The sequence below is a fragment of the Lytechinus pictus genome, chromosome 8 (genome assembly GCF_037042905.1).
Source record: "Lytechinus pictus isolate F3 Inbred chromosome 8, Lp3.0, whole genome shotgun sequence".
Classification (NCBI taxonomy): domain Eukaryota; kingdom Metazoa; phylum Echinodermata; class Echinoidea; order Temnopleuroida; family Toxopneustidae; genus Lytechinus; species Lytechinus pictus.
In genome coordinates, this window is record NC_087252.1 from 14,955,318 (window position 1) to 14,963,774 (window position 8,457).

Here is an 8,457-nt window from a genome sequence, read left to right on the forward strand (position 1 = left end):
TTTTTAAATCACGAACAGGATGCGTAATTGTGTATCTCGATGAAACAAAATAATAAAAATAAATCGCGATTAGATCATATAGATTCCGTTAATAATTTATGTATTTGTGAATTTTTAGCCTTATGTTTCATTCACCTTACTTTTTTATTATTCATTTCCCCATGTCCTTTTTTTAATGTTTTTTCTTCTTTTTTTTCTATCTTTATTTTGGCTTTTGGCAAGCGGCGGGATTCCTCGTAACCCAGAGAACTCATCCTGGTTACGGGACTGCGATTGCTATATTTTGTTTATTGCCAGAAAATTATAGATGAACTGCAATTCTGTGGCCCGGTTATTCAGTTTTCTCATTCCAACTTTGAACAAGAACGACAATAAAATTACAGTTTCCGTTTCCTGTTATGTTTTTCACATTTTCTTTTTTGGGGGAGGGGTAGCAAATTAAGCTATGCGTTCCACATTTATCTTTATTTATTGAAAAAGGTTATACGAATACCTAAATATGGATTTTCCTAAGCTAACAAATAAATACTACAATTTGTAACTTAATTTAACTTCCGTAACGAAGATTGATAAGGGTAAATGTCACTTGAGGATTTGATGGTAAAGTATCCTGGGATTACCAGAATTGGTCATGCATTGCTTAGGATCTTGCTTATGATTACTTAGGGCCAGAAACTTTTAAGATGAACTACAATTTTGTGGCCCGATTATTCGGTTTTCTCATTCCAACTGTGAACAAGAACGACAACAAAAATGACAGTTGTCCTTTTCCTGTTCTGTTTTTAACATTTAAAAAAAATGGGGGGGGGGATGGGAAAATTAAGCAATGCGTTCCACATTCATCTTCAATAAATAAATGAAAAATGTTATACCAATACATTAATATGGATGTTCAGCTGCTGCTGCTGAAGACTCCGCTCCGTTGGGCAGGACACATCTCAAGAATGGAAGACCATCGCCTGCCCAAGATAGCCCTGTACGGCGAACTTTCTACTGGCAATCGTGACAGAGGGGCTCCAAAGAAACGCTTCAAGGACATCCTGAAGAAGTCCCTCGGTACATGCCATATCGATCATTGCCAGTGGTCTACTCTGGCTGCTGACCGTGCTAGCTGGCGACATATAGTCCATCAGGCTGCCTCTTCTTTCGAGGAATCCCGAAAAGATCACCTGAGGGAGAAACGTCGCCGCAGAAAGAATCGCGAAGCCTCAGCAGCCACACCAAACGTGACTTTTGACTGCGGCCGCTGTGGCCGGGCCTGTCTATCACGTATCGGCCTTGTGAGTCACATGCGTGCCTGCAGTCGACGTGGACTGCCTTTATAAATCTTCGTTCGCGAAGCAAGCCAAGAGAATATGGATGTTCTTAAGCTAACAAAATAAGTATTGCAATTTGTAACTTGATTTTAACTTCCGTAACGAAGGTTGACATGGTTAAATGCCATCGAGAGGATTTAATGGTAAACTATCTTTGGATTCCCAGCATAGGTCATGCATTGCTTAGGATCTCAGGTTATAGATGAAAGTTATTTTAAGGTTGCCTCATTCAAATTATGAACAATAAACTGAACGAAAGATTGCAATATTTTTTATGGTACTTTTAGTTAAATGTTATTTGGTAAAATCCTGCTTCTGAAAAACAATATTGAATATTTTTTCTATCTTGCAAACATTTTGGCTTCAGTAAATAAAATTGTTGATACCACACTGAATCTAAATGGTGCGCATTTCTATTTAATCATTTCAAAAGTGATTTAATTGAGTAACATAAGTGAGCAATGCAAACGATTAACCTCCGTAACATTGATATACAGTGCTCGAGTTAATCCGGTCAGTACTTCAAATTGACGCAACAGCGACTTGCCCCTTTTCTGTTGCCACTTTCTCATACATGGTACTTTCACAATATCTATTTTTCAACCCATTCTGTAGACTTAATTTTTACGATTTTTTCCCCCATCAATTGTAGCATTTTTCTGAGAATGACCCCCCAAAGCATTATGCTCCCTCCACCATGTTTTACTGTGGGCAATGTGTTCTTTGGGTTGAAGGCTTCCACTTTCTTCCTCAAGACGTAGGCGACATTTCTGTGTCCGAAAAGCTCCATCTTCATTTCATCAGACCAAAGAACAGACCTCCAAAACGTTTCATCCTTTACCAAAAGATGTATTCTGGCAAAGTCCAAACGTGATCTTGTGTGGTTGGGTTTTAGGGGTGGAGTCTTCCGTGGCCGTCGTCCATTCAACCCTGCCTTATTCAAGGTCTACTGGATGGTTTGCCTCGAGATCTTGGTCCCTTGGCAATTGAGGTCTTTCAGCATCTCATTTGTGGTGATTATGGGGTTGACATCAGCAGCTCGAACTAAACATCTCGCTTGCCTTGCAGAGACTTTGGGCTTCCGTCCAGGTCTTTGAAGGTTCTGCACTTTGTTGAAACTCTTGAACTTCCTGATGATGCTCTGGACAGTAGCCACGTAACCCTCAAAACGTTTGGATATTGCCTTGTAGCCCAAACCATCTTTGTGAGCATTCACTATTCGTGATCTCAGATCGTCACTAAGTTTCTTCCGCTTGACCATGATGAAGTTTAAGCCGATTCCGATGAACTGACAAAGATCTTGCCACTGATTCTCAATTTATAGAACCACTGATGTTTCTGGAATTAAGACTTTGATTTTCTCAACAAAATTTCATTTAAAAAATTGCGAACCCCCCCCCCCCTTCCTCCCCCAATCTTGAATTGAATTGATTTTTAATCAATTTCATCAACATGGTAACTAACATCTGGACAAACCTCAGAAAAAGGAAGATTTCTGAGATCTCAGGAACTTCCTCTTCCTGGATACCATGCAACATGGCTTCAATTCTTTTGTATTCATGTCTGGCATTATAGGGTCCAGCTTGAAACCATTTGGGGGTAGTAAAGTATTTGAACTATGAAAAATATGGTGTCTTATGCTTGAGAAAGACAGGGGTATGAATAATTTTGAACATCAGAAAATTCAGAAAAGTCATCTTCTCTATCATTATGCAAATGAGATGAAAATAAAATCAGCATGCTTTTGTAGATAATGTCTATTAGTATATAACTACTATACAAGTTATCCAAGTTCAGCTTTCATTTTTATGAAAAATGCAAAAAACACATATTTTCCTAGGGGTATGAATACTTGTGAGCACAACTGTAGTACTATTCTCCCGAGCACTGGCGTAAATCCCGGGGGGATGGGGGGATATATCCCCCCCCCCCACTTTTCGAGGAGGGGGGATGGCCTGTACAAACATCCCCCCCCCCCCACTTTTTACGAAAGAAATGAAAAAAAAATCACAAGAGATGATTGTTTTATTGGTGAAAATTCTTCCTAAAATACCGCTTAACAAATAAAACAATATTATTGAATCATAAAATGCAAATAAAGAGCCAGTTCACCATTTCCAAACGAAATACTTATGTCCTTAATTGTTATAACATTGAAGAGAAACCCCCGTTTCTTGGGGTCTTTGGGAAGGGATTAAGATGGAATGTAAAAAAAAATTGAATGTAATCTCTAATAAAACCATTGAACCATCATGGGGTAAAAAGATAATATTGGAGGTGTATTTGCCATATGGACATACAGTGGCGTAACTACGGGGGGCATGGGGGCACATCCCCCCCCCCCCCCCCCCCATCGGCTGACCAAAAAAAAAACGGGGAAAAGGAGTAAAGAGGGAGAAAGGAAGAGAAACGTAGCGGGAAAGAATAAATTATTTATTGTAATGTTATATTATATTATAATTATGCTATGTTACATTACATAAGAAAGTTTTTTATCATAACTTTATGAAACATCATTTGCCCAGGGCCTACGTCTTCATTGTTCCTGGTGCTCGCATTGTCTGTTTAACGAGATATATAATCCTGTTGTAGTAAAACATTCCGTTTTCAAGTCAATATAAACGAAATATATTTCCTAGCACTTGAGTTATCACTGTTTTATGTAGTAACATGAATTATGCTTCTTTTACATGACTCAAAAAGTGATTGCCCCATGTTATGGTCTTCGTATATAATATGAAACATTTCTTGTCCATGATAACGTTCGCATTAGTGGATTGGTATGATATGTCTGCTCTTCATGAATTCCTGAAATCAGTCCTTAAAATGTCCCTTCTTCTGATCTGAATATAAAAAATTTTCAGCTCGCGCTTCGCGCTCGCATCCTTTGGTTAATGAAATACGTATGGTTCTAATTAATTCCTACAAACATGACAAAGAAACCTTAGAATGCCCCACTTCAGGTCTGAATTATCTAAATTTTCAGCTCGTGCTTCGCGGTCGCAATATTTGATTAGTGAGATGCGTATGATAATCATGATTGCAATGACTGAAAAAAGTGTTTCAAGTGTTCAGATGTTATTCTAATAAAATCAGCAAGCGCTTGTCACTCGTATTAGATGACTATGGTGAGATATGCATACTCTTAATGGATTCCTAAAATACATCCCTTAAAATCTCGCTGTTTGGGGTCAAAATATACGAAAATTTCAGCTCTCGTCTCGCGCTCGCATTGTTTAACGAGACAGGTACCTATAATGATTAAAAAAATTTTATTATAATCCTTTATATATAGCCCTTTTTAGGTGTGAATATAAAAAAATTCAGCTTGCGCTTCGCGCTCGCATTATTTGATCGGTGAGATACATATCCGTTTAATGACATTGTGCCCCCCCCCCATGCCGTGGCCCACGGTACGCCACTAAGGGCATATCAACGACAATTCCTTGCATATCTAAAAATATGATTGCAAAAAAATGCCAAAATATTTCAGTCATCCCCTCACCCATCAACACGGATTTACGCCAGTGCTCCCGAGGGCCAACTGAACACAGTAGAGTGTTGGGTAGTCCACCCCTTCGCTCACAGGATAGTTGACATGTTTAGTGTTAATTAAATGAGGTTTATTGAATGTTCTTCAAGACAACTTCCTCTAGGAAAACTGTGCTAAAACTGAGGCAGAATAATACACTGTTACCATGACAACGCAATTTCCAACACATGCAAAAAATATGTATTGGACATCTTTACCCCAAGACCAAAATATGTACATACACACCAACATTCAACCCCCTCCACCGTCACCCTTCGGCTTGTTTAGCATCTGCATTCAGATATGTGGTGCATTGAGATGTGAGGACAAACAGAACATCTGTTCAGAAGGGGTCTGAATTCAAGAACTAAGCCAATGAAAAATAATGCACTGCTATTGAGTTTTGCACTAGCGCTAGTCTATATATCAGACCAATCTAAACTCATAAATTCTGACATTTTCACCCATTTTTTCTCTGTTCCTGCAGCCAGATTTTTGGGAGCATACCCCATTTTTAATTCTTATACATAAACAAAGGTCTGGAGAAAAATCATGATTTTGTCCACCATGTCCACAAGTAGGGCATTTTTTACGCTAACAGACCGGACTATAAGGAAAAATAGAGTATGCGTGACGTCAGCAAAGAAAATGAATCTCATCATGGCAAACGTTTTTCGTAGTAAAACTATTCTTTTTCTCCTTGTGTAAACTCTCAATACAACAATCTTAAGTAAGGGATATAATAGGGATTGTAAAAGACTTTGTTGTTCAGAATAATGTAAAAATTACAATTATAATAGGTTTATATAGCTTTGAGAGTTGGGTTTTATGTTTGGGTTAGCGTGCAGATTTTCCATCTGAGCAATTGTTGCCTGAGCCCGGGGGGGGGGGCACTTCCATTCACGAGTGGATACCATGCGCGACCATGGGGTCTCGAAAAGCACCCTAAACACGTAATTTCCATATTCTGAAAATGCACCCCTTAACAAGTATTGGCATGTGAAACCCTACCCTTAACAAGTATTGGAAACAAAACGATACTCTTGGCAAATATTCCCTGAAATGAACCCCTAAACATGCAAGTACAGGAATGTTTTATTGTTACGGGTCCTTCGTCGTCGGCTTAACCTTATTTGGTTTAGTACGACCCCACCTTCTACACGTCGCGCAAATCGGACTCTAAACACGAAGTGTTGGGGCAAAAAGGACATCCTTTATAAAACATTTTAATTTTGTTTTATCATTCCCGCAAATTCGACCCTAAACACGTAAATTTCCTAGCGAAATAGACACCCTTTTTTCATTATTTTTGTGTTTTTGACACCCTTATCACGTTACGTACGTAACGTGCCCTATCGTAAAAAGGACATCCTTTTTACGTGTTTTTTTTGGTCGCGCATGGTATCCACTCGTCAATGTAAGTGCCCCCCCCCCCCCCCCGGGTACCTGAGCAAATGTTATCAGTGGAATCCAAAATCCGTTGAATGTTGCGATATCAAAACATGCATGTACCTGTCAATAAAAGTGTTGTAAGTTAATATAGTAAAATCTGGTGACTGACGATTGCAAACTATCAGGCACTCATTGTATACATATTTCCCCGCATGGTTTCATGGCATTATCCATATGATGTTTTGGAGCATGCATTTTGACGATTCATTTCTATTCGTTCTGCGACAAACAAATCTTTTCATGTCATTCTCATTTCCACCGTTTGGTCTGGTTTTCCCCGAACACGTACACTCGGCTCGCTGTGCAGCAAAACTCTGTGCATGTGGGTTTTCCCCGCGAGCATAATGCGCGTGCGCAGAACATGGTGAAAACAGTCAGTCTGCCTGATCGTTTGCCAAACGTGTATTGTTTTCAGTAGTTCAATTCTACAATCATGTTTACTTGACATACACAAAGCAATTTTCATTTAATTTTACAACTGTTACTTCAAACGACATCGTAAATAGGATCTTGTTACCATGGCGACACTGTGCTCTAATGCTGGTGCATACCTTCATCTGCGGCTGGCTGTGTACATCATACTTCTTACTTCGATTACAGGTAAAGCACTATATCACTCCAACATAAATGGCGGCGTGCCCTTTGCCATCATCAACATGAATGTCTCGCTTGCATGCCTTTGTCAAAGAAGCATTGCCCATGATAAATCTACATGGTACAAGCACGGGCAAGGTTAAACTCGATGCATATTGACGATGTATTCCTATTCGTTCTGCGTCAAAGAAATATTTACATGTTATTCCAATTCAATTACCGCCCCTTAGTACCCCACCCCACCCCCACTCCTTTCTATATCCCTACAAGTGCAACTAACTGTTACACCCAAAACAAGAGACAGAGAAATAGGGATGGGCAGATTTGTTGACCTCTGCATTACCAATTATTGAAAAGGTTGTCAGAAATTATATTCATTAACTTTTATTCACTAAAGCTTAAGAGATCAGGAGCAAAGGATGAATAGAAATTTAAGTTTAGATATGAACGTACACTCTTACCCACATTTGCAGAGGGTTAATTCCCGTATAAGGTCAGCACTACCATATTTATATTGTACAACTTTCAATAATCGCTGATTTTTGGTACATTAAATTCTTTTTATCGCGTCGTTTTGTTATGAATTATTCGGGGCGTTGTATAAGATAGGAAGGTGCATATAGTGCTCACTTTTTCAAAGTAAAAGTTGAAAAAATCACTTCGTAACATGCCAGAAATTCTATTAGTGTACCTATTATACATGTTTTATAAAGTTTTCATATTATTTGTATAAATTCCAAAGGTCTGATTATGATTCTCTATCTCTCTCTCTCTCTTTCCTTATGAACAATATTTGAAAATTCCTGGTTGGTTTAAGGAAATTTAATTATAATTTTATTTCTCTCTTTATTTTCTTTATTGAACCTTAATGTTTGATGCGTAAAATATGTAAAAGGCCTGTTCCGTGGGCTAAACTTGTACCCGACATTGCATCAAATAATTTTTTTTTTTTAATCATGTTATTGTTTCCAACAAACATAATGATGATTATTATGTTTTGCTTTGATAAAGAAATATTCATGGAGCTGTGATAAGACAGAGTGATGATAAATAGAAAATTGGGAGAAAAAAAAAATTGTAATTCATTCGCAAGTTCAAATAAAAGTAACGTGGCAGCTAAAGGTCAAAGGCTAAATCACGAAGCTAAAAGTGGGTTTACATGAAAGTGTAGTTATAGGCAAGCCTATTACACACTTTAACACGTACCTAGTATCTCATAAATACCTTTTTTTTAAATAGTTGTCATTATACATAATTTATACGCCTACACAACAAGTTGTTGCTCACTTTAAAAAGTCAACAAACAAGCTAATATTGGGTAAATATTGGGTACTAATTCATTAAGCTAACAAGGAAATGATTGTATTCATCGTATTGAAATTTACATAGACATGGTAGTCGGTAACTCACTGATTTATATCAAAACAAAAAGTTATAAAAAATTGCAACTAAAAGCCATCATCAATACATTTAGAATATGTATGTCATGTCTATAAAATGTGCGTAAGCTGAAATATTCATATTTATTATCAATGAAAAGACAATTGAAAGCGTATAATATCA